A 10,881-nucleotide genomic window follows, 5' to 3' on the forward strand; every position below is an offset into this window, starting at 1 on the left:
CGTCACCGCCTCTGCAGCAGCAGCTGTCGCGCTAGAAAAGAAAGAGAAGCCAGGGTCACTAGCTGGCCTGGGGAGGGGTGGAAGAAGTGCCCAGGTCCCTCAGGAAGGAAACCCTCCCAGCAACCCACTCCAGGCTGAGGTTTCCCCTCCCAGCTCACCTCTGCTGCTGCGAGCGTGCCTCCTGGGTGCCCCGGCTGCCTGAGCCTGGCAGGGCCGGGCTGGGGAAAATCCTTTGACGGCTCTGGCGTTGGACACGGAGAGCTGCAACGAACAGCTCCCCGAGCACGACACCAGCACCGAAGGCCTCGCTCAACACTCCAGACCTCACGAACTCGCTCAGCTGGAGTGCGGGCACGAGCCGGCTGGCTGAGACTCGTCGCCCGAATATAAGCAGTGAGGGACACCTGGTCACAATCCACGCCTCGGTGACATCGCACTCCATCCCTCGGTGACACCAGAACGCATCACTCGGGGACTTCACCGTCCATCGCTGGGGGATGTCACGACGGGCCATCCTCACCCACGGCGCTCGCCCCACGCCTGGGGTTACCACGACACCGCTGCCCGCTCGATCCCCCCATCTCTCATCTTGTGCTCGGCATCGGTGTCTCACGCCAGTCACCGAGGCCTCAGCCACGTCTTCCCAGGGCCCCGTCAGGTCGCTCTGGCCAGGGCAGACGTCTCCAGGCACGTACGGCAAGAGGGTGCACTGGATAACACCTCGTGCCTCCCCGGGAGGCTGCAGGACAAAGTCCCACAGGCTCTGCCCACACCCCAGCACTTCTGACAGCCCTCCGCGCTCCCCTGCTTCCTCTCACTTGGCATTACAGGCAGCTCTTGGGGATTTTCTCATGGGACCTGTGTTTGGTGTCCACCAGGAGCCCCAGGGCTTTTTCTGTCAAGGTGCTTTCCAGCCAGGCAGTGTCCAGCATGTGCTGCTGGTGCCTGGGATTGTTCTTCCCCAGGAGTAGGACTCTCATGTTTCCTTGTTGAACTTCATGAACTTTCTGTCAGCCTATTTTTCCAGCCTGCTGAGGTCCCTCTGGATGACAGCATGAATCAACCAGTCTTCCCAGTTTGGTGTCATGTACAAACTTGAAATTCCAGCAGGGACTCCCACATGGCTGGGAATGTCCCATGGGTTTTCATTCTGTTCCAGAATCAGTTCAAGGAAGTTTTATGATGATTTTGTTGTGATTTGGTTTAGGCCCTCAGAGCAGACTCATAACCTGGAGTGTCAAAATTATGCCCTTTGAACAGTTGTGGTGCTTCAGTCTCTTTGTTTTTCACCAGCTCAGCCATTTCTGTTCCTACCACTTCAAAACCAAGATAAACCAAGTGGCCCTCTTTGCCATAAAGCAACTAATGACAGCACCTTCCTCCCAGTCACCTCCTGTCAGAAAAGTCAAAACTCTTGAGTATAGCAGCTTCCACACAGAGCTACTGTTGAACTCTGTGGTCTCTCCTCTTGAATTGACACTGGCCCTTGTTTATCACTGTCGCTGTGCAGAGTGGTATCTCAGAAGCCTATTGGGGCAGCAGGAGCATCTTCTGTTGAAAATTCTGCATGTTTGCTCTTTGGGAGCTTGTAATCATCTCACATTTTCAGCATTCAGGCTTGGTTGCCTGTTAGAAACAACCTTTCCAGCTGCACCGAAAGAGAGGGATTTCTGAACAAACATGGTAAGGGAGAGAAGATTAAATAGGTGACAGCCGGTAAAGACAGGAGACAGGCCAGAGCTGGTTTTTTTTTAATTAGTTATTTTACTTTGGGAAGCCAAGATACATTTGTGGTGTGGGGAATGGGGGCCTCCATGACTGACCAGACATATGGTGATTTATCCCCCGGGGAAACTGTTTATCTATACACATGGATGCTTTGCAAACTTACTTTTACGCATTCCTTTCCAGCCATATTCATAAAGGAAATGCACAGAAAATCTAGGGTCTTGTCTATGCATGAAAAGACACTGCTTGAAATAAGCAATAGTACTCCCAAGCACACCCATTATGACTGTAGTTATACTGGCATGCAGGCATTTATTCCAGCACAGATCCGCATTAGCAGGAGAGGGAGTAAACCAAGCACACACCTGCAATCTGAACTCACATTCTGGTCCACAAAGGAGGAGTTATACCAGTATAGATTATATTCCTGTATTCCTCCAGGTAAGGGGATGCAGTTATTTGGAATAAAAGGAGGCATTTTTTTGGTGCATGCCTTCTCAGCCCCAGGGGCTGACTTCTTCTGCAGCAGTGTAACGTAGCTTCTACGCCTCCACAGCCAAAGGACATAGTGTCCCACTCCACACTTGGAAGGAAAAGGGACACTTCTGTGAGTTGTAGTCCTAGCACAGACAGGAAAAGGATGTCAGTAGGGCTTTTGGCTGGGAGTCAGATGTGACTTTGCAGTGTTCTTGGGTGTTGGCGTTTTGCTTTGTGAGCCTCTGTAACTGTCTGTGATGACTTTCCTGCACTGCTGATGTGCGGCTGCTTGCTGTAGCAGCTTCTCTGGGTTAACAATGCCTCTGCAATGCATTAATTGTTCAGAAAACGCACCTGTTTTCTCCTGCTGAGATCAAACTGTTGCTAAGGGACAATATGCTGAGACCATCGTTAGCCTCTTCATTACTGGTCTTTTATGGTCACTTCATTACGAGCAGCTAATGAAGTCAGCCAATCAATCTCTTGCCCTTTGGCCCTCCTCAAACCTGCCTTTCCCTGTTGTACAGTAGAGATTTTTTGACCTAGGAGTCAGAACATTGGTCAACAATATCTCCTGTGAGCAGCCAAGGAAAGGCCCAGAAAATAGCATTACCTGTTCTTGTTTTGACTGCCCCGTCTTCCAAGCACTCCCCAGTATCACTTCTGAGCCTCTCTGAGTATTAACCAGTCCTTACTAATATCTTATCTGGCAGACTGACACGAAGCTGGTTGAAACCCACACCTGGATGCTTTTGATTTTGTCCAGAGTGGTGACCAGACTGCCACATCTCCCATTTCACTTCTTGAAATAAGGGGTTTCAGCAGAACTTGCACTGAGGAGATGCAAGGCTTTGTCACTGGGGCCACACAAGCCCAGATTTCACTTACATACAGGCCTGAAATGGAGGAACGTGTGTTTGAAATGGGGCTAATGCAACTTTTGTGCATGGCCACCAGTGCTCATGCAGAGGGTTGGAGTCCTTAAACAAAAGGTGTGAGAGAGTAAGACAGAGTTGTCCCTACTCGTAGTACTAATTGGTGCGTTACCCCACAATGTTAGCAAGTACTAAGGTAGAAATGCTAAGCCCTACCAGAGCACTTTCTGTCTTGCTAAGGTCCTTCTGCCAACAAACCCTGATAAAATTGTGTGCAGCAACCGCAGCTGGAAACAGCAGATTACACACATTAAGTGACTTTGTAATTGTGCTGTCAAAATGTAGAAGAGCTTGTGTTGTTAATAGTTTGTGTTTGTGTGGCTGCCTTTCCTCTGGGACTCACGATCCAAGGTGGACTAGAGAGGGACTTAATCTGAATTGCTATGTGATATCTGAATAATGCCCGGGGTCTGCGCAGAAATGGGCATCTACCTCCTGGAAAAACAGCACTGTCCGAACAGACAGTTCTGGTACGTTCCCTGCTAATGCTGAAGGTGCTGAGAAGAAAAGGGGGAAAGGAGGAGCACAGGGAGCTGTTCTAATAGTTTTCTATTATTCAGCAATGGTTTACAGCAAAATGCCTGACTAAGGCCAGTTTGTAGAGGGAAGTGAGAAGACTGCCAGGAGTTTGGGAGTCCCTAGTACTTTGCACGTTAGAGGCCATTTTTTTTTTATATGTGAGGAAAGGGGAAAACATGAAATAGAGGGAAACATACATAAACTCCTCCTTCCTAATCTGATCCTTAGGTGGTACAAAGAGGGAAGGCTGCTGATGCCAGCCCAGCTGCTCTGGTTTACACCAAAAGGGGCAAATCCAAACCACTCCCCAGGTGGACATCGCTGCCCTCCCACATAGTGCGGATCAGGACCGTGGCTCTAACAGTGACCAGTTACAGCTGGGAGGTTTCAGGCTTTTCTTCCTTGTCCTCCCCATCCCTCCCCCACTGCTTCTCATCCTTGGTCTGTGCTCCATTCCAGAGAGATGGGACACAAGCAGGGGGCTTTATTTATGGGGAAAAAAAATGTCAGCAGGGGTGGGCAGAGGGGTTTGAGTGGAAATGAGTTGTGCTGATAAGCCTTCTGACTGTATTTTATTTTACTGAGGTTCTTAACAAATAATCTTTATGAAATGCAAACCGGGCTTATCAGGCTAATGCAGATTGTCTGAAATCCTTATCTCCATGGGCCAGTTAGCTGGAGTGATCCCCTTTTCACAATGAATAGAGAATGAAGAGCTGCACACAAGCCTACCCCTCCCTCCTTCCAATCATTGCCATTTACTGGCAGCGAACCGAATGGCTCTGATTTCCAAACTCATAAATAACGCAGGGCTTCAGAGCTGAGATGTCCTGCGTTTTGAAACAGTTGTTCAGCTGTGCAGGGAGCCTGAGTCAGCTGGGAGGGGCATGGGGGCAGGGCTGGAAAAGGGAAAATGGGAGAAGTGTCTGGTTTGTGGCACCTTTCTGAGAATGGTCTATGTTTAAGCTGACTTCTAATGCTAGAGATAGCACAATCATCTCACATGCACAGATGCATCCCTTCCTCTAAGTGTTGTCAGTGGACCCAGCCCCTGACATTTGAGTATGTTTCCTTGGCACGCTTTTTGCTTGATAGCTTTGCCTGCTGTGTGCTGGGGAGAAGCTGCTGCCATTTGTAGGTTGAAGATTTATGGTGAGAAACATGCCCGCTGCTCAGGAGAAGGTTTTTTCTTCATTCTGTTCACGCTGTGTATGTATTTTCTGTACCTCCTGTGGGTCAAGTTTGTGTACCTGAGGAATGGATGGCAGCTAAATAGCTCTGCTGCCTTTTCTGGGGACAGAAGCATGGAAAAAAGTAATAGCAGCTGTGAGGAAGTTTTATTGTTCTGACTGCCAAGCTCTGGGGAATATATAAAAAAGTCCATCTCTGGGAACACATGGTGGAGCAAACAGATGCTGCTGTTGTCGCTGCATGTCTATGATCTGTGGTGATGTTCTCTCTTCCTGGGACACCATGAGATGCCATATGATCTGCACCAGCTCCTAGCCCTTTAATTAAAGATACAGAACAGGCCTGTACTAAAGTGACAAGACCTAGTGAAGAAGGGGGCTGATTTTATCCACCAACGTGTGCAAGTTCCCTCACCCCTGTTTTGCCTCTTTCCCTTTTGAATGTTTTTCTGCTCAAGAGACAAGGGTCTAGATTCAGCATTTGGTGCAAGGGGACCTCACTAAGATACAGTTGTACAGAGAAATAAGGCTCTGTAGGAAACAGGTTTCCCACAGCACACGGCACAGAGAAATGCTAGTGGAGTTGTCACTCCACTAGAGAAATTCTAGAAGAGCTGTCAGTTCCTGATTCCTCTTGGTACCTGGGCAGATGCTAGTATGAAAGATTAGTTTAGTAACAGAGATGAACTTCCTCAAAGCAGGAGAGCTTTTGTACCCCAGGATGCAGTTTATGCCTTTGTATTGATACTAGGTAACTGCTAAATCCAGAAATAAGGATTACACCGAAGCATGGAAATACCTTGGTGATACCTCTACTGTGGAGCGTGGAGATACTGCTACGATACGGCATGTTACACAGCATGCTACATCCCACAGTTGCAATTGCTGTCCAGCTTTGCACATTATGCAAGCCAAATCACATCAGCCAGCAGCTGGGAGAAGTTATTGTTTCCAGGTAGCACTAAGGTTTGAGCCCTGGTCTCTGTGCAACACACAGCAAAAGGGCAGCTTTCCGTGTTGCAGCTCCTTGAAAAAAAACACTCAGTAGAGATGGCTGTGCATATGCTGTCAGCACACACAAAATCTCAACTGGTGGTTGCTTCCCGGCTTTTGTTGTGCTTTTTCCCAACCGTCAGAAATTATTCCCCCTTCTTGCTTCAGAAGAGGAGAAGAAATGGGAGAAACAAATGGGCAGAATAACTTCATGATACTCTGCCATCTCCCTATTTAACTAGACCACTGTGTAGCATTATTCATTCACGCTGCTGTTGGCGGGTGTAAGAAAGACACATTGCACTGCAAATCTGTTTAGGTGATATCTGTGAATGGCAGCTGTCATGTAGGTCTTCAGAGACCCCCAGACAAATACAGCAGGCATGAGTGAATATGTAAAGCTATACCAGCATCTCCAGACCTAGTTGTGAGGATGGAGTATGCTCCTCGAAACAAAGACTCAGAATTAGTCTTGGGTGATTATATTGCAGCATTTCTACTGGAGGATTAAATTTGATTGTGTCTCTTTTCTTCTTGAAAGTCCAGGTTTTGTTTCCTTGGAAGGCTCAAAAACCTCTTATAGTTCCCTGACCTTACAGATGTCTGTCTGTACAATGGAAAAATGTCCAAATTCTTCTTCTTTCCCTGGCTTTGGTGTGAATGTGTGTGGGAGGATCCTGCTCATGCTATCTGCTATTTCTCCTAATCCGGAAATCGGTGTCCCCATTCTAAAGTTAACAAGTTTCTCAGCTTGGAGTTTCACCCCTTCATCATGAGTGGACATTTGGGGTGCAGACCTGGTTCTGTTGAAACCAGGAGCCAAACTCTTCTTGTCTTGCCAGGACCTGAAATTCATCCCTCTCCCCCTCCTTCTGGGAGAGCTTGACTCAGCCCCAGTTGATGCCCTTATGCGCTGTTGAGTTTTGTAGTATGTCCAAGGAGCTATGGCATTCACCTCTTCAGTTTTTTATTAGCCTGCTTGCTGCAGGAGAGTTAGCTGCTCTCCTGTGTTGGAGGTCTTAGACTGTGCTTGTGGGACAGCAGTTTTGCAGGCTTATTCCTTCTCCCCTGAGCGTACAGCTGGGTTGCTCTGGTGGATCCTGCAGCCTGTCCCACAGTTGCCACCTCAGCCAAGTCCCTGGATAACTGGACCATGTGGCACCTCCTGGGCAATAAAAAGATAACATGTTGGGTGTGAGGCTTTGCAAACCCTAAGCATACTCATCCCCTTGTCACTACATAGCTCCTGAGGGTAGAGGTGTGGGCTACAGCCTGAGAAGCTCTCTGGTGATGTTAGAGCAAGGATTGGGTCTGGTTTGCTCCCAGCTGAGCAGGGTACTGGTGATGTCCTGGTTTCAGCTGGGATAGGGTTAATTGTCTTCCTAGTAGCTGGTACGGTGCTATGTTTTGAGTTCAATATGTGAAGAATGTTGATAACGCTGATGTTTTCAGTTGTTGCTCAGTAGTGTTTAGTCTAAAGTCAAGGATTTTTCAGCTTCTCATGCCCGGCTGGAGGGGCACAAGAAGCTGGCACAGGACACAGCCAGGGCAGCTGACCCCAACCGGCCAAAGGGGTATTCCCTACCATGGGACATCATATCTAGTATATAAACTGGGGGGGGCAGGGGAATCGTGGCTGGGGGACTGGCTGGGTGTCGGTCAGCGGGTGGTGAGCAATTGCCCTGCGCATCATTTGTACATTCCAATCCTTTTATTATGGCTGCTGTCAATTTATTAGTGTTATCATTATCATTATTAGTTTCTTCTTTTCTGTTCTATTAAACTGTTCTTATCTCAACCCATGAGGTTTACTTCTTTTCCGGATTTTCTCCCCCATCCCACTGGGTGGGGGGGAGTGAGTAAGCGGCTGCATGGTGCTTAGTTGCTGGCTGGGGTTAAACCACGACAGGTGAGCACACAGGAATCTGTGCTTTTGGTTCTTGCATGTGGCCACATGGACCCTTCTACCCAGCTCCTTTCTGCAGCGGGTCTGGATAGGCCCCACTGAACTACCCACAGGGAAACTGGGAGGAGCCACACAAGCTGGCCCTTTTCAAAGGTGATGGCTGTTCCTGATAATGCCAACTGGCTCAGCTTTCATTTCAGCTTCCTGAAGACTAATGCAGACAGATCAATTAGGGACTGCACACAAGAAGCTGAAGCTCCTCAACCCTCCCCCAGATAATAATAAAAATTTGCCCTGCTTTTCTCCTTCCTTGAAGTCCCCAGGAGAGAATTAGCTGGTGCTGCAGGTGCAGCTGTCCCACGGGGTGGTGAGAGCAATGAATAGTAAGGTTTTTAGCTCAAGCACACTAAGGCTGTTCAGCAGCCATTGGATAATCCTCTGTTAATCAGATTATGTAAATTACTACTTCAGCATCCCTATCCCATCCTTCATCCCCCTGCTCTCCAAGCTGGAAATAAAAGGCACTCTAAAAAGAAACATTTAAACTGCAAAAAGGCAGCACTGCTGAAAGGCATGGGTAGAGGGTGCTGAGACGAGGAGCAGCGGAGCAGGGCTTTGTTTCTGTGTGGACAGGCGTTCCTGCTTGGCAAAGCAGCGGGAGACACCAGCAAATCAAAGGTCAGGAGTGGGCGCTGCCTGTGTATTAACAGTGCCTCAGTACCGGGTTGAGGAGACCAATGCCAGTGCATTCCTGGAGGCTGGCACTTTGCCCTGGGATGTTACTTTTCGTGCACTGGAAGAGCATCCCTGACCTCCTTGGAGCAAAGTGACTTCCTGCCCTTTCTTTTGCGTTCATGATGTGTTACGAGTTTGTTCATTCATAATGTAAAGCCCAGCACCCCAAAATAGTTTTGGGTTGAGAGGTGCTGTCAGCAGTCTGGACTTAGTCACTGAACACAGCAACCAAACTGAATGACGGGACAGATTATCAAAAATGACCACTGAAGCTCTGTCTGCAAAGCCTGGACATGCAGGCACTGAATCACCTAAAACTTGCACTTGTGCTTTAGTGCATACAAGGTAATTGCGTCCTCTGGCTCTGGGTTTCATATAGGATTATGTCTTCCTGAAACACTTGTCAGGAGCCCAGGCAATCACAACAACATCTTACTCAAGTTTCACTGGTACTCAAACCATGGCTTATGGCACTTACTTGGTCTCTGAGGCTGCCACGTTTTCATCCAGATAGGAGTGGTGGTGGTTTTTTTACAAACTGGAGTAGAAAGATGAGGAAGGCAAGAAAGGTCACTTACAACTAAAACAGAGGAGCTGAGAGCTTATTTATTCTTTGTGCGGCCACTGAAGCCACCCAGAAAGCTGAGCTGACCTACATTTGCTGTGTAATACTCCTGACTGAATGCAGTTTCTTTTGTCTGTGACAAAGATAAGACTGCCTCTCTCATGGCAGATGCAACACATTGGAAATCGAGGTTTTCTACCCCAGACAGGGTTTCCTACTGGGCTTTTGGTACTATTTACAGAAGATCAAGAGAATTTGTTCCCCAGTACTTCTTCACACTGTTGAACACACGTCCTGATACATCTTGTTCACAGTTGGTATGCAAAGCTGTCTGAAGGGCTATTCATAGGCTATTAAAAATATTGCACATACGGAGTTCAGACCTTGCTGGTTTGATGGGTCAAGCTAATCACAGGACATTTCTGGGTTTCATGGGCTCAGGTGACACAGTTGGGGTGAACACATGCTAATGTGTACACAAAGGACTTTATTGGTGTTAATGGAGCTGCTTCCCTGTGCTGTGACGTGAGAAGCTTGGACACAAGCTCTGCAGGAAAGATTCTCATGGTCCAGTGGGGGATGGACAGCCTGGTCCACACAATTAGGAGCTTCTGGCTGACCTTGCAAAATCATTTTGAAAATGCAGGTGGCCAGATGTGCAGATTGCAGAGTTCTCACCTTGAGGAATTTTGCCAAAAATTTGTCTTCCTTCCTCTGGCTGCTGTTGGCTTTTGTAGAGCCAGTGGAAAGTAAAGAGACATGTAGCACAGTCATATGATGGAATACAGGTGAACTGAAAGAGTAATGGAGTGATTTCTGCATGCTGAGGACCAGCACTGTTCTATAGTAACCAATGAAAGTACCTCAGTTTACACCAGCTGAGCATCTGAAATATAGAGAAATATTTAAAAACAATGGAAACAAAGCAATTGAAAATTAAATATGAAATTAATTGTACCATCTCTCCATCATTAAGGCAGCAATAAGGGCATACATTCATAACTGAGAAAAAATAGGATGGCAAAACTTCAAAAGCAAAGGAAGAAAGCTACCTTTCAGAGTCAGAATAGTGAGCAGGTCTGGTTTTCCTATGTGAAATGGACTGCGTAATCATAATGAACTCCTCATAAGCTGGGTTTCTGGGAGTTTCCCTCTGCACACACATGCACTGCTGGTCCTGCAAGAGGAGCAGTCTCAAGCACCAAATATGGGACCTCTCCTCCGAGGATTTCAACCTCAGCCATTCCCAAGCAGCAACCTGCACTAAGAAGAGATGGTAGGGAGATTCAGAGCAAACTCCCTTGCTCCTTGCAACAGCTTACCTCAAAGAACAAGCCTCATGGTTTCAAAGACTTTCATATGAAGAAAGAGAACTTGCCAGATTGTCCCAAAAGCCTGACAACTCCTAGCGCATCGAATACACGTGTCTGGGGGTTGAGAGTTTTGCTTGAAGACATACTGGATATTAAATCTCTCAGTCCTTACTTTTTGTTATTAAAGACTGTTGTAGAAGGTGCAAACACATCTGTGCCGCAGACCCTTCAGGGCTTATAATCTGGCCAGGAAGGTATATTCAACTCCACGTTTCTTTGAATCCCTGCTTTCAGTGATGCTTATGTGGTGGCCCTATTGCTACACGCAACCTGTCTGACCTCAGCATTGTGTGCCAGTGAAAATGGCAGCTGCTGATTCTCTTAGGTGACTGCCTTGTTTTTCTCTATTTTAGGTGATTTCCAAAGGATTTTTAATGTCTAGGTATGTGTATGTCAAAGGGAAAATGAGCTGCTTGTCTCTTCTCTCTTGCTCTCAGTGGAAGATTTAGAGAAATATTAG

Source organism: Haliaeetus leucocephalus, unplaced genomic scaffold (assembly GCF_000737465.1).
Source record: "Haliaeetus leucocephalus isolate CR32 unplaced genomic scaffold, Haliaeetus_leucocephalus-4.0 Scaffold187, whole genome shotgun sequence".
NCBI lineage: Eukaryota > Metazoa > Chordata > Aves > Accipitriformes > Accipitridae > Haliaeetus > Haliaeetus leucocephalus.